Source organism: Protopterus annectens, chromosome 8.part0 (genome assembly GCF_019279795.1).
Source record: "Protopterus annectens isolate FY-2018-M chromosome 8.part0, PAN1.0, whole genome shotgun sequence".
NCBI classification, from domain to species: Eukaryota; Metazoa; Chordata; order Ceratodontiformes; family Protopteridae; genus Protopterus; species Protopterus annectens.
Genome location: NC_056741.1, coordinates 417742517 through 417767310, shown reverse-complemented (window position 1 = coordinate 417767310; position 24794 = coordinate 417742517). Strand labels below are relative to the sequence as shown.

The following is a 24794-nucleotide window of genomic DNA, read 5'->3' as shown; positions in this document are numbered from 1 at the left end:
TTTGTACAAACTTGGACAGACTACTGAAGGGGTCATGGGGAAATGTTTCACTGTGATGCTTGTACAAACTTGGACAGACTGCTAAAGGAGTCATTGGGGAAACTTTAATTTTGGTACTTGTGCACACATAGACTGCGGAAGGTATATTTGGAGGAAATAATTTTGATGTTTGTGCATACATGATACTTGGGCAAACTACTGAAGGGATCTTTGGGGAAAATGTTCATTTTGGTGTCACTGAAGTGCTTATGCATACATTGACAAACTACTGAAGGGATCTTTAGGGAAATGTTTCATTTTGGTGCTTGTGTATACATTGACAAACTACTGAAGGGTACGTTGGGGAAACTGTTTAATTCTGGTGTCATTCGAGTGCTTGTGCATAGTTGGACAAACCGCAGAAGGAATTGTTGGGGGAAAATACTCATTTTGGTGCTTGTGCATAGATGGCGAAACTGCTGATGGGGTCTTTGGGAGAAATTATTAATTTTGGTGCTTGTGCATACATAGACAAATTACTGAAGAGATCTTTGGGGTAAATGTTTCATTTTAGTGCTTGTACATACATTGATAAACTACTTGTGGATACCCGGACAAACTGCTGAAATACTTGGACAAATTGCTAAAAGGGTCTTTGGGGGAAATGTTTTATTGTGGTATCATTTGAGTGCTTGTACATACTTGCACAAAGTATTGATAGGATTTCCAGGACATTTAGAGAAAGAAAGCAAACAATACAGCTACACTGCTTGATAGGCAGCAATGCAGCAAAGCCAAGCATAATGTTAATGCATATTCTTGATTTTAAAACAAGAATCTAGTAAATCCTTTCACAGAAGATTAAACCCCTTGATGATCAGGGTCATTGAAATGTAAGTGTTTTTGGGGGGACAGGCTCCCCTGTATCCCAAACATGAGGTTGAGGTACTCACACCCTCCAAATGTATATTGCTAGTCTATTCTTGGCCACTGAAAAAAGTAAGCTATGTCTCTCTCTCTCTCATGAAAGCAATTTCAGAGGGCATACCGATCAACCTCATAGCACAAGAAATCTGAACAAAGCCTAAAATAATGGGGGTCAAAGGCCCAAAAACAGGGGCTAGTTTTAAATATTACTCTTTTAAAGTTTAAACTTAGAAAGTTCCTAGAATAATAGGATTTGTATTGTGCATTTTCTGATGGAAATGAAGTCTCAAACACAAAAAATGTATGCCAGTATTTAATGTGTTCAGTCTTCAATAACTTACCAGAAAACCAAAAATTTTATGAGGTGAATGTCTGGACATTCTGCAAAAATCTGGACAGTTGAGAGGTATGGTCATGGGCCAGGATTACCTATTCAGTACTTGTTGCTTAATACTCTAAAAGTCGGTTTGTTGCCTAAGTGAACCAAGGAGAAAAATCATTCAAAAATGGCTTTATATAATCAAAAATGGGGGGTCTCACTGTATTCTAAATAGGCTTCTTGATGTCTCCACCAGAGTACCTTGAAATAATCAAGATTACTGCAGATTTGCAGAATAATAAATTGTGCTTCCCAAAGTATTATATTGTATATATGTACCAGAGACTGGTGTAGGGCTTTGGAAATGTTTCTTCTTCCTTTAGTGTTTAAGAAGTTGAAGAGTATGATAAAATGGAATAGGTATTTGTAATGGGATATAGAAATAGTTATGGATTTGATATATAGGATTATTACTGGGGTTCTATAAAATGTATGTTATTATTAAAATGAAGCTAATTTTAGCTCAGACACTTCCTTTATTGATAACTAGCATGCAAACTGGATATATATATATATATATATATATATATATATATATATATATATATATATATATATATATATATGTGTGTGTGTATATATGTATATATATTTATATATATATATATATATATATATATATTTACTATCATAATGTCGAAATTTAAAAAAAAAGTGTACTTATTAGCGAAGTGTTTCACCGAAAGTGCACATTGCCGAACGTCCCTAATGTTGTAAAATAGCTGTTAATGCCAAAAATGTCGATCACGACATTTTCAGCACTTAACAGTGATCCCACCCTTCCCATAACTCCCTAACTAGCTAACCTAACATCCAGTTTATGTGAGGCTGCGCCCCCGCACACCCCCCCAACTTAATATTCCAACTCAGAGATCGCACTGCAGTTAGGAAAGGGATGTATTTCCCTAACCACACTGTACCGCGATCCCTTTACATGAGTGAACATTTTATTTGCGAATGCACAGTCCATTCGCAAAAATGACGTTCGCTCATGTAACCTGCACACATATGAAGTATTCGAACATCTGTTGTTCGAATACTACATAGCCGTGCAATTACACGGCGACATTTCAATGGTAAACCATATACATACACACATATATATATATATATATATATATATATATATATATATATATATATATATATATACCTATCATGGTTGTTGTGTGCAGTAACCAAATGAGGGTCTTGCTATGGGCTCCAAATGGCCTAGGTACTCCACTGTTGATTATTATCCCATGTTTTCAGATCACATTATACAGCATATCTTTCTTCAGTTATAATCAATTTCAACATTTAAACATCCATACCTTTTGTATTAATGCTGCTGTACCAGGACATCTGTATGAACTAACTGGCCAGTATTCACACTCCTTCCATCATTCCTTAAACCTCTGTCTTTCATACATCATATAAACAATATGTTTTCATTAATTTTCACCCGTTGTAATGCAGAATATCTTTTTTCATCAGTTTTAATACTGCTAACATTTAAACATGTAATGGATATATTAATTGACATTTTTAGACATTTTTTATTTTTCTTTCAGTGCTTTTGATCTTTTTTTAATATAGCAACTCTTTGTCTTCCTGAATTAAATTCTATAACTTAATTTGAAGCAATACTAATACTTTCTGGTAGTTTGATTTTTGCTAACACTATACATCTGTTTTTACTGTTACAAAAATTCAAATATTAGTAACCCAAGTTTCTCACCTTTTACTCGTACATTATCAATATTTTCATCTTCATTCTGTGTAATTTCTTGTTCTCCGTCTTCTGCTTGAACAGCAACATTCTTGTCTTCAAGTTGAGATACTTTAATAAAATCAGACCAAAATGATCATTACCATGTTTGTTACATTTGTGTTTCACATTTCCTTATCATGTCCAACCTCCTCAAAAGATTCACATTTTCATTTTTACATTGTGCATTAAGATGGCGTAAATTGTGCATTAAGATGGCCACACTGCCTAAATACTTACTGTTGGTATTTCCTACAAAAAATATACTAGGAATATGCATTAATTGTTTATCTACTAATCTGAGAAAAACCTTCCTCTGCCAGTTTCCACTCCAGTTCCTACAAGATTTCAGTTCTTGATTTAGTAATAGCAAATCTTTCCTTCTTTCTGTCCTCAATAGAAACCTATTTATTTCTCAACAGAACAAATCTACTTCCCTTTTTAGACTTGGTGATGTTAAAAAAAAAGTATTTTCATTCCAAACAGCTAAATATTTATTGTTACTAATTAGGAAATTGGCCACACTTAAACATTATATCATATATGGGTGCATTACCAAAGAGAATACATAAACCCAAAGATTTGTGATTCAGATTCATTGTAAAAAGATGATTCACTGTTGAACCAGTAGCTGTATATCTGAAGCTGATAAGAAGTCTCTACTGCTGATTTATTTGTTCTTCCATTTCATTACTTTCATCACTTCTTTTTTAAAGGAAAACTCTACCTTAAAACAAAAAAAAAAATCAATTTTTTTCTCTCACTTTGTTTTCTGAGCTATTTTAACACCTCAAAATCACTCTGACTGCTTCCTATAGAATTTTAATATATTTTCTGCAAAACTGCTGAAAATGGGGCTTGACATATCAATGTGATCTTGTTTTACTTTAGGCCTTTCTCTTTCCCATAATCCATTTTAAGTCTGCTTTATATGAGTCATGCTAGACATAAGGAAGTAGTGGTGTATTCTCATGCCATTGACATATAACGGGTTTAGTGTCAGTCACCATCATCTTATATACCTTCTGTAACAGCACTGCTTCTTTTATTTCTTAAATGGCCCTCATTTGTGTATGTCTCACAACCTTTTTTACAGTACACTAAGGAGTTATAGAGCTGCAACCAAAAAAGTAGCTAAATTGCAGGCTTTTGTCAAAGAATCTTTTTGTAGTCCAAGATGAATTTATAGTCCCCCCCGCTACACTTTGGTAAATGAATTGTTAATTTGCAAGAATTACAAGAAAATACATTTTCTGATTTTTCTCATCTTTTCTCACCACCAGAGTTATCTTTGCTATATGTTGGTTAACACTAAAAACACACCACTGAATATATTATTTATTGTCATGTACAACACTGCATGGCATCCAGCTCTCTACTAAAATAATCCTCTTACTTTTCTCTCTACTCATATAAAATCCACTCACTTTTTCTTTTTATTAGGCTGTAACTCCCAGTCTAAAATATGCTGCATGAACACATCTCAACCAGACCAAAGCTCAGTAACCCTCCTCAGGTCCACTACATGAGCACGGCAACAAATTTTAAATACTTGCCAGTGTGGGTTATATCCTGGGTTTCTACTTAATTTAGCTGTGTGTAACGGCTGAGGGCACACCACTGCCTCTACTAATATCCTACTCTCTCACCCTTTTTTGATTTTCTATACACTACTGCCATTTCTGTACTCCACCTTCTCTACCTTCCACCTGTTTTTATCTTGGACCTGGAAATGGCTATTTCAATACAATAAAACTAGATAGCCGTAATGTCTCTTCACCATTTACTAAGAATACTTACAGCTGCATTGACTCCTAGCAGCTTGGCTGAATGCTTATTTTTTTGTTCTCAGTCTGCCATAAGTACCTGGCCTAGCCCGCTTCATTCACCATTTCTATGCTCAGGCTCACTTTACTCCCCACCCTACCTCTAATTCACACCCACCCCCACATACATTTATACTGTATACATATTAACCACTCCCCATTTCACCCGCCTCTACAAATTTAAACCCTCTAATCCACTATCACATCCTCCTACCTAAACATACCCCTAGCTATTCCTACTCTCCCCACCAACTATACCACACCCCTATACCCAGTCCCCCTCCCACATAAACATTTAGAACTTAACTAACCTTTGCTATCCTCTGCATATTACCTTTCACTCTCCTTCATTCCTCCCTATCCCAACTAAACCCTCTACTCAACCACTCACCATTGTAACCATCCTCCCACCCAATAAAGCTCCTCCTTTCTTACACTCATAGCTTTCCTTACCATATTTCTCATTCCCCTTACTGCTTTATTACTTCTCCTTCTGTCCCTGTTAACTGCATACCATATTAACCTGTCACACTTAAAGCAACCACCCACACTCACACATACCCTCAATAATAATGAAACAACTTTCTTGTTTTCAATTGCTCCCTTGCTATACGTCTTATACACACACCACCTTAAATTCAAAATAATCTAACACTCCCCGAAAAATCTAAGTCAAAATACCACACTTATTGCTCATATACTCCTCCACTTACTTTGCATACTAAAACCCTTCTACTTGCTGATGATATTCACCCAAATCCTGGTCCCAACTCCTCCACATCCAGCCAAATTAACCCTTCACCTCTATCGCCCCCCCTCCTTCTATACCCCCTTTCCCCCTCTCCTCTCCTCTTCTACCTCCAAAAACTTAACCATTCTGTCTTTGAACATACAAAACATCCTTAAAAACACTGAATTCCAGTCTTGGATTGCCGACCATTATCCAGATATCATAACCTTTTCTGAAACCTGGCTAAAGCCACTTATCTCTGATAATGAAATACTCCCCCCCGCCCAGGTATAGCATTTTCCACCTAGTCAGGATTCCAAAAAAAGGAGGCATTGCTATACTCTATTCTGAAAAAAATAACCTCTCCCCTTTGTCTGTTTCACTCCCAAGCTTTCACTCCACAGTATTACTCATACTAAATTATTTAAACACCCATAAAAAATTTGAAGTCGCTTCCATTTGTATCCCACCAGGGAAAAATATCCCTATTCTTGAACATATCCTCTTTTGGATTTCTCACAACATACCTTATGAAGCTATCATCCTGGGTGATATAAACATAGACTGGAAAACACTAACTACTGACTCACCTAACTCCAGCATTAATCTTCATGGCTTCTCGCAACTAATCTCAACCCCTACACACATGAACAAACACTCCAGCACCAGCTCTATTCTAGACTGGATCCTGACATCAGATCCAAAACTCTACCACACCCTGTGCACATTGTCTGATACCTTAAGTGACCACCTACCCACTTGCATACACAGATAATCCCTCCAACTGTGCAGATCTCACAAATACAAAGAATGCTATAAATTCTCTAGTTTCATCCCTGTTACATTTAACAATAGACACTCCTCCATCAACTGGTCCTGCCTCTTTCACCTTCCCCTTAATGATACTGTACTAAAATTCAACCACATCTTTCTAGATATTCTCGACTCCTAGCATCCCTAACAAAGTAAGGATCAAGTCACACTTTGCTCCCTTGCTTACACATGACACTCATACTCTAATGCATAAAAGAGATAGTGCTTAGAAAACCTGGCTAAAAACCTCCAAAACTATAAAGACTCAGAAACCATACCAAAAAACAGATTAACAATGACAAGAAAAACTTTTACCAAAAGCCACAAACTAACTACCACTCCAATCCCAAAAAATTCTGGAGTGCTATCAATAAGATTTTGTAATAATTCTAATGGTGCTAATGATGGATGTTTTGATACAACCTTGGAAGACTCCTTTTATTCATGCAATTCTTATTTTGTAGAGAAATTTGATGAGAATGAAATTGAATGTAATGCTGCTGATGAATACAGTGCTGCTAATGCATATACAGAACTGGATACTAATGCAATTAAAGTCAATAGTCACTTTATTCCTCCATATACCAGTACAAGTATACATAGTTATATTTCTACTATCAATTTTGAAATAGAAAAACATTATATTGCACTGATGTATAATAAATCTGATGTTCATTTTAATTTAGATAAACTGCAATGGACTGAATTTTGCAAGTTTTGTAGAGATAGAAACTTTGTTGTAAAGCCATCAGAAAAAGGCAATCAAATAGTGATTTTAAATTATATAGAGTATTTAGATATGGGTTAAATGCATTTAAATGATGTTGAGGTTTATGAAAAATGCAATATAGATAGATATTTTAAAGTCATTGATGAATATTTGTTGTTGTTGGAAAAGGGAAAACATTTGGGTTATTTTCTGCCAATGGTGTGTTAAGAAAGTTTAGTGTAGAATATAGCAATTTGGCTATCTTCTACTGTTTACCTAAGACACATAAAGGCCTTGAAAAATTGACTGGAAGACCTATTGTGTCTGCTGAAAAATATTTTTTAAAACCTATCAGAACTTTTTTACATGAGTATTTGAAAAAATATGTTTTGAGATTACCCTCGTATATAAGAGATAGCCAAGATTTTCTAACTAAAATACAGGGTTTTGAATGGAACAGTTCTATGTATTGGTTATGCATGGATGGGAAACTTGTACACCAACATCAGGCATGTGGTTGGTGTCCAAGCTCTGTTCCGTTTTTTGGCTATTCCCCTGTGTCCCATTTTGTGATTGATTTAGTGGTCTTTTGTTTAAAGCACAACTTTTTCACATTTAATGGGGAGTCTTCCATCAACTGCATGGTGCTGCAATGGGGGCAGCTTTTGCCCCCATGTATGCAAACCTGGTAATGGGTAAATTTGAGTCTGATAAGGTATATCATCATAATTTTTATAAAACCCAAGTTTTGCTTTATTTAAGGTTCATTGACAACCTAATTTTTCTATGTGATGGCCCCATGGAGGCAGCTACTCATTTTGTGGAAGACTTACAAATTAATAATATGGATCTACAATTTGATGGCATTCATCTTGGCGTAGAAGTTAATTTTCTAGATATTAAGCTCAGCTAATTGAACACTGGGCTACATAACAAGTTTACTTATAAAAATCAGTTTTTATATAGTAATAGTTGACATCCAGACCATCTAATAACGATTCTACCTTATAATGAATTGTTAAGGATACATAGACTATGTAATAGGGATAAATTCTTTATACAAGAAATTTTGGAATCAGAAAATATGTTCCTAAATAAAGGTTATAAGATGGACATTGTTAAAGAAGCTAAGGTTAGAGTTATGAATTTAAGGTGGCCCAATGCCCAAAATAATGTGAGGTTTGAAAACATGAGGGGTAGAATGAATTCTTGGCTTGATGACAATTCTTATAATACTTCTGCTGAATGTGTACTTAATAAGAAAGAGAATTTGAGTAATATTTTCTTTGTAACTACTTATAATGTTATTAGTGATAAAATAGCTAATACAACTCGTCAATTGTGGCCCATGTTGCTTAGAGACAAGGAGTTAAATAAGTTGCTGCCACAAAGATTAAAAATTTCTTATGAGAGCCAGAAACCTTAGAGACATGGTTATGCATAATCAATTTGAACTACCTATAATGAATGTCAGTGTTGAGATGCCTATATTTAAAGGCACCATACCATGCAATAAATGCTCTATATGTAAAAATATGATCAATGGCTTTAAGTATATTAATGGACATCAATTCCTGGTTAGGGGTAATTTTTATTGTAATACATGTGGGGTTATATATGCTCTTAGATGTAGTTGTAATAAATATTACATTGGTGAGACGAGCAGAAGTTTTAAAGTTCGCTTTCAAGAACACCTAAGAGACATAAAAAATGCTAGAATTGATAGCCCCCTTGGTAGACATTTTTCTGAATTTCATAATTGTAACCCTAATCACATTATTGGTTGTGTCTTAGAAAAGGTTGAGGTATCTTTGGGGGAATTAGTGAATCTGGATGTTAAGCTATGTAAAAAGGAAACACTATATATTTTAAAGTTTAACACTTTGGAACCCTTAGGGTTAAATAAGGAATGTGACTGGAAGTATGTAATTTAATTTGATTTAACTTAATTGATTAATTGCAGTGGGTGTGACTTGTAAATTTTATGTGTATATAATTCTGATGTTTTTTATGTTATTTTACTCTGTGAAGGCTGTATAGCCGAGGCGCTAAGTAATAAAAGGTTGGACTGTTCGTTGTCTTGGTGGTATCGTTTTTTTTTTTGTTTTGCTTTTCAAAGTAGTATATACAATAAGATTTTTTACCCTGAAAGACTCACTACACCAAACCCTTGCCCTAACAACTCTGCAAAAGAAACTGCCACATTTTTTAACTGATACTTTATCACCTCCATCCACAAACTAATCCAAAAAAGACCCCATCACCAACCTCCTAACTCCACCCTCTCCATCAACTAACAAAACCTCCTTTTCACTGAAGCCAGTTCCTACTGTTTACATAAAATCTCTCCTTGGCAAACTAAAGCAATGTTCTCATTCAGCTGATAATCTACCCCCCCCTCCCTTTTTAAAGCTCACTGCTTACCCAATAGTGTATTGAATCTCTGTACTAATCAACAGATCTATCCAAGAAACTATAGTCCCTGATATCTGGGCAGTATTCTTTACCATACCTCTGTACAAAGAAGAAAACTCCAATGACCCTTCCAATTTCAGGCCCATAGCCATTCTGTCCCCACTTTCAAAAATCCTTGAAAAATGCATACATACACAAATTCTCAACTATCTTCTTCAAGAAAATCTCCTGACAAAAACTCTACATGGTTTTTGCCCCATTCTTCCTTAATGGACTCTCTGAATGTGCATACAAATGAGAACTTGACAATTGACAATGTTTTGCCTAACTTGACTGGGTTACTTTGTAATTTGTTGAATGAAAATAAAACATTGAATTCTCTGTGTATTACTGATGTTAGTTTAGATGTGGTTAATTTATCTAGTGTACATTTAACTAATGCATGCACAATGTGTTACTGAAAGGGGCCATGTTTGTACCCACAAGGATTCCTGCATTAGCGGACATCATTATAGATATTTGTTTGCAAATTAAATCTGAAAGTATTTTTTCATGAACGGGAGAAAGAACCTATTCAGGATGTATTTAATATATCTGAGGATGATGATTTATTAAATTTAAGTGTATTTGATTTTGATTCTGATACACAGCTTTTAGAGGATAGTTGTGAACATGATAAATCTTGCTGTGGGGAATTCTGTATGGGTTATGGGCCTATGCCTGTGCCTAATTTTCCTTCCAATAGTACTTTTACACCTTCCAAGTGTTCTAATGTTATTAATGTGCTTGAGAACACAGCGTGTGCCAGAACTGAATATGGGTTTTGTAAGTTCTGTAAACACACACATGGATTACAATCTTAGTAAAAATGAATGGCTAGCATTAAAAGATTTAAGAACACTTTTAGATAAAATAGTTGTTAAACAAGTGGACAAGGGGGGTAATTGGGTTGTCATGAATATTGAACATTATGAGAACATGGTACAGGATTTATTATTGGAAGCAAATGTTTATAAAAATGTATCTGGAAACCTGGTGCAATAGTTCAGCGAGGAACTTTGTGAATTATTGGAAAGAGGGGAATGGCTGGGTTAATTGAAACCAAATGATGTCAAGAAGTTGATTATAAGTGAACCCAAGTACCCTTATCTCTATGCTATACCAAAAATTCACAAAAATTTAAGGAATCCTCCTGGGAGCCCAATCATTTCAGGCATAGGCTTCTATATAGAAAGAGTCAATACATTTTTGGATTGCCATCTTAAAGAATATTTGGCACAAATTGTGTCCCATATTAAGAACACTAGTAAAGTCTGTAAGCATTTATATAATATGGAGTGGGATAAAGAATACTTTTGGGCCACTGTTGATGTGTCAGCTTTATATACAAATATAGATAAAAGATGGGGATTAGAAGCCATGGCAAAAGTGATGGGAGAAGGCCTCCGTACCTCCTTTTTGTTATCTCTTTTGGAATTTAGTTTAACACATAACTATTTTGTATGGAAGAAAGATTTTTATTTACAATCAAGAGGTACAGCAATGGGGGCAGCATTTGCCCCTTCTTATGCCATTATATACATGGGTGAATTTGAAAAACAATTCATGTTTCGTAATTCTTTCTTCATCAACAATGTTGTTTACTACAAAAATTACACAGATGAACTCATTTTTATATGTAGGGGTAGTCAGTTGCAGTTTAAAAAATTTATGGATGATCTTAATGGAAACACACATGGATTGAAATTTGTCTGGGAATGTAAGGATAACAACATAGCTTTTTCAGATGTTGAGTTTTACATAAATGGGTAGGGCAAAATGCAACACAGACCATATAGAAACCCTACTTCAGTGAACAAGTTCTTACATGCTGATAGTATGCATCTCCTTCATCTACTTATAGCACTGCCATATGGGGAATTTAGACAGATTTTTTATAACACTTCTGAAAAGCAGTTTAGAGAAGGCTTTATGGTTGAAGTGTATGAAAGGTTGTCTTCGAGGGGTTATTCTGAGTTGATCCATTCTAAAGCCCAGCAGAAGGTTTGTAAGCAAGGATATGGGGCAAGTTGCTATTGTGGAGAAGCAGATCAATCTCAACAAGAAGAGCAAAAATTATTTTTTGTAACTAAATTTTCTGATTTTTCTGGAATCATGGAAGAAATAGTGAGACAATTTTGGGATATAGTGACTGAGGATGTTATGGTGGGAAATCTTTTCCCAAACACATTAACATTCTCATATGGCAGGCATAATAATTTAAAAGAACTACACAATAGAAGAATTCATAAGATCGGGGATGGTAAGTCAGTTGGAATGGATAGATGTGGGAATTGTTTGGTGTGTAAGAAAGTTAAGAATTTACATGGTATTGAAATTAATGGAAAATCATACTTTGCCGTGGAAAAGTTTGATTGCAATTCATGTGAGGTAATCTACATAATTGGATGTAACTGCACGGATATACAATGGTATATAGGACAGACCATCAGGAAGGTGAAGGTTCACATTTTAGATCACAGCACATTAGGGATATCAGAAGGAAGAATGTGGAAAGCCCTGTAGCTAATCACTTTATATCCATGCACAACGGATCAATGGGGGGGTTGTTTTCAGCATATTGGCATGACCTAAAGTATTTGCAGGTAATTGTAAAGGGGAATTAAATAAACTTGAAAATAGAATTATAATTAATTATCACACATTACATCCCAGAGGAATGATCTGCGGTGGTGGTGCTGCGGTAGCATTGTCACCTCACAGTTAGACGTTGCCCATTTGATTCTCAGTTAGAGCGTCTTCTGTGTGGCGACATGCGTGAATGGGCATTCCTTCGTTGAAGGTTGTGCATTAGGGCCGGCAAGCCAGCACGTAAAAATCTACTGCCAATCATTAGCGGACCGGAGTTCCGCTGTGGCGACCCCTAACCGGGAAAAGCCAAAAGACACAAACAAACATACCAGAGGAATGAATTTGGATAGTAACATGACTTTGTAAAAATCAGGAGTAGTATGAAATTTATAATTATAAATCGTGATCAAAATTAACAATTAAAGCAGGAAGGTTAATGGAATATGAACAAATAAGCAACATTCATATAAAAACTCTCATTTTAGATTTTTATAAATGCATAAGTTTTGAAAGTTTACAGTATTTTATATGTATATGAATGATTTTGTGTATACATGAAATAATTGTTTATATTCTATATTCTGCTTGCATATGGGTGTATAATGTTTTTGAGATCAAAATATTTCCCTTTTTCATTAGTTGCATATATTCATGCATTGCACTGTGTGATTACACTTTAAGAGAATCAGCAAGTGATGATTACGAATTATTTAATTATTTAATTAATTGATTAATTGTCTTGATAAGCGATTATATATTTGGTATATAAGGAGGAGTTTTTTGGTAACAAATTGTTCCATTGAAGGCAAATGTCTGAAGTATCGGAACGTGCAATAAAAGGTTAACATCATCTCTGTCAGTATTTTTTTATGGTTATGGTGTTGATGGTGTTTCTTATGAAGTGAGTTCCTTTGGTGTTCAGAAGGTGTTTCTTGTCCATATTAACCACTCCCCATTTCAACCGCCTCTAGAAATTTAAACTCTCTAATCCACTATCACATCCTCCTACCTAACCACAATCCTAGCTATATGCCAACCTCCTACTCTCCCCCACCAACTATACCACACCCCTATACCCAGTCCCACTCCCACATCAACATTTAGAACTTAACTAACCTTTGCTATCCTTTGCATATTACCTTTCACTCTCCTTCATTCCTCCCTATCCCAACTAAACCCTCTACTCAACCACTCACCCTTGTAACCATCCTCCCACCCAATAAAGCTCTTTCTTTCTTACACTCATAGCCTTCCTTACCATATTTCTCGTTCCCCTTACTACTTCATTACTTCTCCTTCTGTCCCTGTTAACTAAATACCATATTAACCTGCCACACTCACACATACCCTCAATAATAATGAAACAACTTTCTCGTTTTCAATTGCTCCCTTACTATACAACTTCTTATACACACACCACATTAAATTCAAAATAATCTAACACTTCCCCAAAAATCTAAGTCAAAATACCACACTTATTGCTCATATGCTCCTCCACTTACTTTGCATACTAAAACCCTTCTACTTGCTGATGATATTCACCCAAATCCTCGTCCCAACTCCTCCACATACAGCCAAATCCACCCTTCACCTCTATCTCCCCCCTCCTTCTATACCCCCTTCCGCCTCTCCTCTTCTACCTCCAAAAACTTAACCATTCTGTCTTTGAACATACAAAACATCCTTAAAAACACTGAATTCCAATCTTGGATTGCCCACCATTCTCTGGATATCATAACCTTATCTAAAATCTGGCTAAAGCCACTTATCTCTGATAATGAAATACTACCCCCCAAGGTATAACATTTTCCACCTAGTTAGTATTCCAAAAAAAGGAGGCATTGCTGTACTCTATTCTGAAAAAAAAAATAACCTTTCCTCTTTATCGGTTTCACTCCCGAGCTTTCACCATACAGTATTACTCATACTAAATTATTTAAACACCCATAAAAAATTTGCACTCGCTTCCATTTGTATCGCACCAGGGAAAAATATCCCCATTCTTGAACACATCCTCTTTTGGATTTCTTACAACATACCTTATGAAGCTATCATCCTGGGTGATGTAAATATAGACTGGAAAACACTAACTACCTACTCATCTAACTCCAGCATTAATCTTCATGGCTTCTTGCAACTAATCTCAATCCCTACACACATGAACAAACACTCCAGCACCAGCTCTATTCTAGACTGGATCCTGACATCAGATCCAAAACTCTACCACACCCTGTGCACATTGCCTGATACCTTAAGTGACCACCTACCCATCTGCATCCACAGATAATCCCTCCAACTGTGCAGATCTCACAAATACAAAGAATGCTATAAATTCTCTAGTTTCATCCCTGTTACATTTAACAATAGACACTCATCCATCAACTGGTCCTGCCTCTTTCACCTTCCCCTTAATGACACTGTACTAAAATTCAACCTCATCTTTCTAGATAGTCTCAACTCCTAGCATCCCTAACAAAGTAAGGATCAAGTCACACTTTGCTCCCTTGCTTACACATGACACTCAAACTCTAATGCATAAAAGAGATAGTCCTTGGAAAACCTGGCTAAAAACCTCCAAAACTATAAAGACTCAGAAACCATACCAAATAACAGATTAACAATGACAAGAAAAACTTTTACCAAAAGCCACAAACTAACCACCACTCCAATCCCAAAAAATTCTGGAGTGCTATCAATAAGATTTTTACCCTGAAAGACTTGCTACATCAAACCCTTGCCCTAACAACTCTGCAAAAGAAACTGCCACCTTTTTAACTCATACGTTATCACCTCAATCCACAAACTAATCCAAAAAAGACCCCAACACCAACCCCCTAACTCCACCCTCTCCTCCAACTAACAAAGCCCCCTTTCCACTTAAGCCAGCTCCTACTGTTTACATGAAATCTCTCCTCAGCAAACTAAAGCCATGTCCTCCTTCAGCTGATAATCTATCCCCTCTTTTTAAAGCTCGCTGCTGACTCAATAGTGTATTGAATCTCTATACTAATCAACAGATCTATCCAAGAAACTATAGTCCCTGATATCTGAGAAACATTCTTTACCATACCTCTGTACAAAGAAGAAAAGTCCACTGACTCTTCCAATTTCAAGCCCATAGCCATTCTGTCCCCACTTTCAAAAATCCTTGAAAAATGCATACATACACAAATTCTTAACTATCTTCTTCAAAAAAATCTCCTGACAAAAACTCTACATGGTTTTTGCCCCAAACATAGTACTGCTACAGTCCTCATATCTTTCACATATACTGTCACTGAAGCTAGAGACAATAACAAACTTGTCTCTTGTCTGTTCCTAGACCTCTCAAAAGCTTTTGACATGGCCTCACACCTTAAGCTTCTAACAAAACTAGATGACCTCAGTTTCTCCACTTCCACTCTCAACTGGTTCTCCAGCTACCTTACCAACAGGCTTCAGTCTGTCAGGTGGCTCACCTCCTCTTTCCCCTTCCTCCCCATCCAAACAGGAGTCTCCCAGGGCTCCATTCTTGGACTTCTACTATTCAACACATTTATTAACAACCTTAACACATCTTGCTGTCACTCCTCTCTTATACAATATGCAAACAACTCTACATTAATCTCCTCTTCTGACAATCTCTCTCAGCTTCACACACAACCCCAAACTAATTCCTTTCTGTTAAAAGATGGGTCACAGAAAACCAGCTCATACTTAATCCTCCAAAAAAGTATTCTTTTCCTTCTAAAATCTCTTTCTCTTCACAAATCAGCATCTACTATCTCATCAGTTAATAACAAAAATGATTAAAGTAGGATTCCACACAAAGCTTTTTTTGGTATTATCATGGATGATCAGTTGAAATCTGACCTACAAGTTCAAAACTGTTTCAAAAAAACTCACTAAAATTGGGTCTGCTATACAGGAACAAAAACACCTCACTACAGACTCCAAACTCTCACTAGCACATGTATACTTTCTATACAGTCTCATTTATGCCTCTCCAGTCCCTACAAAGTTACAATCTACTCTAATTTCCAAGCTCGAAAAACCAAACTTGCACCTCTCATCACTGCCTTTCACTAAAGAAACAACAGTAGTTAGAATTCCCCCAACAATTCCTCCTATCACAACTTCACATAACTCACTCCATCCTTAACAAACCTACTACATGCCCTGTGCTTTCTCTTCCCTAGTATCTTACTATACCCCCAAAACACTCACTTTGAAGCTCTGACTAACATCTCTTGGATGTATACAAGCCCAAAAGAACCACTGACAAACTTTTCTATAAATACTCAGTGTTTCAAGCCTGGAACAAACCACATTTCAATGTAAGAACTATTACTAACACAATAGGGGTTGGGAGGGTGGCCTAATGGTTAAGTTGTTTGCCTTACAAACACAAGGTGCAGGGTTTGAGTCTCACAAGGGATAATTGGCTAGGCTTAATATGGCTCACAAGAGCAGTTAACTTAGTACTAATCTATGAACCTATGAATCTAAAAGCACTAAAAGACACCCTCTCAAACTCATGGATTGGGTCCTTCCAGGACCCTACGTAACCCCCTGCCTCTTTCCTGCCCCCTACCACATTAACAACTCTGCTAATATTCCTCTTATTTATCTTTCTCCATATCATATGCTCTATATCTGCTTGCTCATCTATTCTTACTAATTTCTTAAGGTTTTTCCTGGATACTTCCTTATTTCAAATAAGATGTAGCTTTAGCTTCCTAATTTGTTCCACTATTTTGTATCTTTTTGCTTACACAACTAAGTGATGTTTCAATTTTTGTTTCAATTTATGTTTCAATCTATATATTTTTAGAATGTCTGTTAGGATATGGAGCTTTTCTCCTCGGGTGTCCTCTGAAATTGTGCTTTGGCTCAGTCGGACCAATCCAGTTAACAATGTCAAAATAATAAAATAATAAAAAAATAAAATAAAAATCTTTGATACTACATTTAAGTCATCTTAAAATGTAAAGTAGTATAAACAACACACATTTAAAGTTTAAAGCTTAGCACTTCAGTACTGTGATGCTTATATAAATTTGTCAAAAGAGGTGGCAACTGCCTTTGAACCATTGACTGATCTAATTGCTTTGTTTTGCTATGATAGGCATGGATACATTGGAAGCAGCTGTGAATCAGTGTAGGTTCTTTTCCACTTTGCAATAAAGGCAATGGAAAACACTTTCACACCTCTCTCTTTTTACAGCAGCTGTTGTGCTCCTGGCATCAGCAGGAGTAATTACCTATGTAAGATTGTTAGCAGTGCCTGACTACACATTTCTCTGTGTCTGTGGTACGTCATGCAGATGTAGACAATTTCCTCTGCAAATTATATGAGAAATTAAGTTTAAAAAAAATCTGTGGTATTTCCCTTCCTTTGATTCCAGGGCAAAGAAATGAAAGTTTTATAAAGTACAAGCAGGTTTCTGGTACCTACACAATATTGGAACCATATTGTAAGGAGGAAAGCAGTCTAAGATTTGAATTAAGTTGTAGGAGAAGGTGGAGTTTTCCTTTAATTTTTTCTGTATACAACTAGAACATTTCTACTTCCTGGTTTATGTGCTTGGTCATATGTCTATTTGTCTCTTTGGCATGCTAGGTTTAGTGACACCCCCAAAAGTTTTATGTGTTTGGCCAAATATCTCTTATTCTGGTATTTTGGTCTTAATGAAATCACCAAAATCACAGAAGACATTTTAACTGGCTTCCCAACAGCATAGAGTTTAGATGTATTTTATTTGTATTTTTCTTAAGTACATTCCCTCCATGTTCTTTTAAATGAAGTCTGTAAAGACTCAGTCTCTCCTATTATATTCAGCAGGCCATTTTCCTTCAAAAATAAACTACACATGTTTAATTTCTGCCCATCCTTCCTCTAACTCAGCCATTTTTAGTCTCCTGTAAAAATCAGCCCTTTATGGCCTTCTTGCAAAAAGTTGGGGGACGGTTCATAATGTCATTGCAAAATGACTCAAGTCTTTATGAATAGTCAATACCTAGTGGGATTAACCTGGTCAACAAAAGAAAATAAATAATTATTTTTAAATGTGTCCATTTTCTACATGCTGCTATCAATGCTTCATGAAGAGTGAAGCAAGCCCATTGGCTTTTATTTAAATATTAGTTGTCTGTTTTATGCCTGAATACCATGTGACTGGCACTGAATGAATTGCTGTCCACTGATCTGTAAACCATTGTTAGTTTTCATAGATGTTGGTTTTCACAATGAAAAAAAATATTCCTATGATGTGGAATGCATTTGGAGAAGTGGAAGTTATTTGCTCAGTAATGGCAGAATATCTATTCTTATATCAATGATGACTAATATGTATTCACTAGTAGAAATAAAGACCATAAAACAGTATCAAATTCTGTCATTTGCTATGTTGGCACTGAAATAAAAATAAAATTAAAATGCCTATAAATGTCATTGCATTAAAACTGACGTAAATAGATATTTTGCTTTATAATGAGTGAAAATGAAGGGGGAAGGTATTTGTTATAGGATGAAATGTTTATATTTTTTAAATTCATGATGCTCTCTTGCTTTTTACTTTTTATTACAACTTGCCCATCCTTGAACTTTAACTGCTATGCACCTGTCAAAGCAGGGAAATTAGCTCACTAAGGCCATTCATTGATGAGGTTTAATACACAGTTTGTAGAAATATTTCTTGTAAAAACTGTGGTACTATTAACTCATTTCCTCTGAATATCAACATTTGTAATTTTGCCTCTCACTCTGTGCAGTGAAATATTTTGGTATAATCTATAATTTGCAGAAACCTGAGATTTTTAAGTGTTAGTCTCTGTTCTAATGTTAAAGCTTCTATACTTGAATTATAAACACTGACTTTAATCCCACAGTGTATACAATGCCTATGCATGCTTTCCATTTTTTTTTTTGGGGAGGGGGCGGTCTGTGAAAGTATCATCTTTAACAGTGTGACAGCACTTTCATTTGTTTGTTTTCAGTGTCACAAGGTCACTCTTTTTTAATGGATATTTGTGGAGTTTGTGAGTATGTCTGATATTTAATGGTATTTTAGTCAATTTAAACTTTTTTGAAAGTTTCACCTGTAGCATGGAACAAAATGATTCAACTTGCCACACATATAGTACTTTTGAACACTGTTCAAAGAGCTTACCACTTAGGTGGCAGTAACTCTTTCCAGTTTATAAATAGCCTCACTGCAGTGCTTATCTGGAATAGGTGTAGTACCACGGTGGGTTGTCTCTCTGGCCTACCACAAATGCTAATGAGGGATTTGGGGAGAGTGGTATATGGCAATTAGCCATGTGCCCTTCCTCAGGAGCAACGTGCATTTTGAAGCTGAGTGATTCATAGAACTGCTTGACAGTGTAAATTCTTACTTAATCCAACTGTGGTAATTAACTTGATCAAAATCTAATATTCACCAGTCAGTTTCCGTAGGGGAGATCATGTCAGATGTTAGTGCTGGGCAGTTTAGCAGATTGGTAGTGTTGGGTTGGTGTGAGTGTATATGTGTGTGCGGCTGCATGTGTTAATGTATGTAAAGATATGAATGGTATCAGGTGAGTGCATATGTGTATGTATATATATATATATGTGTGTGTGAGTGTGTGTGTGTGTGTGTGTGTGTGTGTGTGTGTGTGTGTGTGTGTGTGTGTGTGTGTGTGTGTGTGTGTGTCTTTGCTGCTGGGGTAGTCGCAGCTGATGGGTTATTTAGGTGATAGATAGGGTATGTGTTTTTGTGTGTGTATGTGTGTGTGTGTGTGTGTGTGTGTGTGTGTGTGTGTGTGTGTGTGTGTGTGTGTATTGTGATGATGTCAGTAAGCATGTGAACAGTGGACATTAATCTTCAGCAAGCCCATTTAAGTGTGTCTGTGCATGTGTATGTGTATGTGCGCATGTGTGTGTGTTTGTGTGTGTGTGTGTGTGTGTGTGTGTGTGTGTGTGTGTGTGTGTGTGTGTGTGTGTGTGGGTATGTGTGGGTGTGTGTGTGGGGGGGGGGCATACTTCTCAACTACCACTAGACTAATGAACAGTAGATGGTAGATGTAATGGGGAATCACAATACACCAGGGATACTTTTCTTAATTCTAATTACCAGAAAAGTGATAGATCAACAGGTTTTGCAGCACTAAAAAGATGGGGGGGGGGGGGGTTGGCTAGACAACACCATTGAGTATTTTTGTATATTACTCTAATTCACTTAAAAAGTTAATAGAGTAACAGGTCTTGCATCACAATGCATTTGCTGAACAATAAGAAGCATGAAGGTCTAACATCTGGCATTATTGACTGACTGTAGTGGTCCTTGATGCACAAGTGCCATGCTCAAGACTTCTAGACAAAGTTCTAAGGAACACTAGATAAGACACCAGGGAGTTTTCATAACTATTACTGTGATCCACTTAAAGAGTTAATAAAGCAACAGGCCTTGCATCACAATGCATCTTCTGAACAATAAGAAAAATCATTTGCGATTTGCAAGGGACTGTGAATAATGAGAGGCAACATCAGAGATGTTCTGTAAATGCATGGACACATAGGTATGGTGGTATGAGAGAGTGTTGTGTGTGTGTGTGTGTGTGTGTGTGTGTGTGTGTGTGTGTGTGTGTGTGTGTGTGTGTGTGCGTGTGTGTGTTTGGATGAGTGAATTAAGAGGTTTCTCTGCTAATATGATGCATTGGTCATCACTGGTGATTACTGCAAAGGCAGCAGAAAAATTCCTGTTACCTCATGCGGAAATTATTTATCAATTCAGAGATATGCAAATGACCTGATAATGAATTCTCTCCTCATTGCAGCTAATGTGTCTCTAAATTGCTGGTTTCCATGATTGTATTAACAGACTCTTTTTGCCAGAGCCTTACCACTTTAGGCCAGACATATTTCTGAATCCTCGTGTTTATTTAGCTGGACATTCATTTTAGGAGAAAAATATCCCTGTAATTCCAGCAAACCGAATTATTTAGAGCTTATTGTATGAAAGATAAAGTTTCAGACTCATCCAGTTTGAGTCAGTGTCTCAGCAACTTGTGCAGTGCTGTAGAAGGAAGAATTATTAAGCTTAAGTTTTTGTTTTACAAAAGAACATGATTTTTTTTACTTCTAAGTTTCTAATATGAAGACTGTATGCATCCTGAGTGTCACCGCAAGAAAAGGACACTGTAGTATTGATGATGATATAATATTTATTTTCACTACAAACTATGATGCTGGATAGGTGTCACAGCAGTAAAGTGGGTAGCATTTGTCATCATTTGGTTTGGTTCTTCTCTTGAGAGCCTCCTGTGTGGAGTTGTCACTTCCTCTATATATTTGCATGGGTTTTCTCTGGGTGCTCTGGTTGACCCTTAAATTGTCTGTAGCCATACATCATTGAAAATCCATTACTGTTTACTTTTTCTATATTTTTTTTCATTACTGAAAACAAAATGCCACCTGTATCAAAACACATATAAGCACAATTTTCCCCAAATGTTGGCATTTTCTGCTCTAAACCTTCATCACAAGAAAACATTTTTTATCTTTTAAAATGAATGTAGAGTTCATAACACAAAAACCGGCATGTTTTGAAAAAATTTTTGTTTCACTTTTCAAAAGACAATCACTTAGGAAAAACAAGGTGATGTAATAACACAGGTCATTCATCTTGTTTGTACCTGTGCAAACAGTACCAAATTATCTTCATATATTTGACTTTGGCTATTGAGCAGATTCACTAGTCGTATATGACCATTTCCAAGCACAACCTATCAGCTATGTTTCATTTTGTTGTCTGTTTTTTTGTCTGCTTTTATCTCTCCCAGCTCTTAAGTGTTTTAATACAAAACTGAGAAGCACAGAGTCCTAAAAGCAGTATGTAAATACCATTATTCAAGAAGTTTCTGAATGAAGAAACCCTACAGAAACAGTGCTACTGCATGGAGAGCCAAGCCGTAGAAGCAATACAAAGTGCATTAAGGAAGATGAAGTCATTACAGATGTGAACAAGATATTGGGTGATTTAGGATAGAATGGCCCCAGACAGTACCCATTGTGGTAAGGAAAGAAATGCATATCCCAGATTACTGGAGAATACACACTCATAGGTTCATAGGTGTGTACTTGGCTAAATGTCCTGGAGCCTTTACAAACCTGGCCAAAAGGATTACCCTGGCATCTTGCCACTTGACATTAGTTCCCAGTGCCTCTGTCGAGTAGAGCCACTGGAGTGATCCCCGGGGTGAATTATCTATTTTCCATCCACTCATCATGATTTCTCTTGAAGAGGGCCAGTGAGGTGCTCTGTTTGACATGTATGGGAAGCCTATTCCATAGTATGGGCAGTCTCTGGGTTATGAACCTGTCCCTCCAGCATGCTCTGTTAATTGTGGTAGTGAGGTTGAGGGTTTACTATCATTTATTCGAAAATTGGAATATTGACTGTAGGCAATGTCGAACACTGATATTGCCGAAATACACATCTGCCCCTATCTCTACCCATGTTAAAACCTGTCCCTAGGTAGCAGTTGACATGTATTTTGGCAATTCCGGTGTTCGACATTGTGAATTTCGCACAATCTCGGTCAACCATGTGAACAGTCGACCGAGTACATTTCGGGTATATGATAGTAAACTGAGGTTGAGGTCTCTGGAGCGTGTGGTGTGAAGGGATTGGGATTTCTTTAGATTTAGCATTTCTAACAGAGCTGGGTCAGACATGGCTTTGTAAGTCAAGCAGAAATCGCCTCTAAGTAGGCAATATGAGACAGAGAATAGCTGGAGTTTTTTTAGTCTGTCCATATAGAACAACTGTTTAATGCCTAGGATCATCTTTGTGAGGTACTTTTGCGGCTTCTCCAGTTATTGCAGGTGTCTAGTGAGGTACATGCCAAATTGGGTATTGTACTTGATGATTGGCCTAATGAGGGAAGAGTAGATGGAGACAATGACCTCTTTCTTCCTGGATGCAAAACCCTTAGTAATGAGATGTGCCACATAGAAGGACTTTCTGACCACAGTGGCAATATGGTAGTCAAAAGAGAGGTTGCTGACAACCTGCGTTCCCAGATCTCTTACAACGCCTTCTGTGTTCAGTGCACTACCATCGATGTGGTAATTCATGGGAACTGAGTTTTTCGCAAATGGGATGATGACATATTTTTTGGCATTGAGCTTAAGGCTATGGTTCTGACACCAGTCGATGGTCTCAGTGAGGCCTTTCTGCAGGATGTCAACATCACTTGGAGGGTTAATAATAGCTCCCAACTTGCAATCTTCTGTGAACTTTGTCAGCCAGAGTCCCTTTGTGTTGGCCTGGACTTCAGAGAAGTAGATACCAAACAGGAGAGGACCCAGGACCGAACCCTGTGGGACTCCACTCGTGACTGGTCGGCAGTCTGACTTGGAGTCAGCTATTTTCACACTATGGGTTCTATCTGTGAGCCAGTTTGCAACCCACCTAATGATATAGGGGTTGATCCCTAGCTTAGTGCACAAGAACAAGGGAGATATTCACAATTATGGACAGTACAAAGGTATCAAAGTCCTATAACACTGCATGAAAGTCTGGAGATGGTTATTAATTAATTCATTTACAAAATGGTAGAAGGTAAGATGGAGATGAGTAGTTTTGATTCAGGTCAGGATGCAGTATAACTGACCTGATGTTTGCAATGAGACAGATACTGAGGAAGAATATAGCAATGAGTGCATTCCTAGGCTAGAGAAGGCATATAACAAGGTCACAGGAAATCTGATTTGAGCAGTCCAGCAACAGTGGAAAATCCCAGAAACATTTATAGAATGAATGCAGACTATGTATATGGACCCAATGACAAAATGTAGATATGATATTTGGATTCACAGAGGGGTTCCCAGCATACACCTCAACCTCTCAGTGCTGAAAATCTAGAGAAAGCCAAAAATAATGGGGGGGGGGGGGGGCAAAGGCCCAAAAATAGGGATAGATTTTAAATACTGCTCATATAAGCTTAGATAGTTGCTAGAAGAGCAGGTTTTGCATTATTATGCATTTTTAAGGATATGAAGTCTGGAACTCAAGTGTCTGTCATTATTTATTATTATTTGGTGACATCAATCCTCAGTGATTTGCCAGGAAATTACAAATTTTATAAGGACCTGACCAAAAGTATGACACACAATTCTGGACATTTTGTAAAAGTCTGGACAGGTGAGAGGTATGGTTTCCAGTGGGAGTGGGTTTGTATCAGGGTTCAGCTATGAGCTCACTGCAGTTCATACTAGTGATGAACTACATTAAGAAACAGGTTGGAGGGAACAGATTGACAAAGGTGCTATGTGCAAATTATGTGGTACTGCAAACAGACGCTGAAGAGGAACTCCAGCAAATGATAGGAGACAGGAATGCAAAACTGATAGCACATGGGATCTGTCTGAGGACAGACAAGACAGGCATCATTGTAACTAATGGAGTAATTCAGAAGTAGCTTAACACTGAGATACAGATGAGAAGGTAAACAGTGGAACAGCTTATCAGCTTCAAGTTTGTGGGAGGTATGGCTGAGAAGAAGGGAAGTCCCAATTACAGAAAAAGTCAAGGAGAACAGATTACTGTGATTTGGCTGCATGTGCAGGAAAGGGGGAGACAGCTTGTTAAAGGAGAATTTGAAAGACA

The 24794-nt window shown here is 36.8% G+C and overlaps 1 protein-coding gene across 1 annotated transcript in view; it reads right to left on the bottom strand.

Annotated features, from left to right (window-relative positions):
- LINGO4 (leucine rich repeat and Ig domain containing 4) overlaps positions 1-24794 on the bottom strand; it is a 565734-nt gene that overhangs the window by 284326 nt on the left and 256614 nt on the right. Inside the window, exon 2 of the mRNA XM_044079935.1 lies at positions 3006-3107. The gene's annotated coding sequence lies outside the window, so the exon portion shown is untranslated. The remainder of the gene's footprint in view (positions 1-3005; positions 3108-24794) is intronic.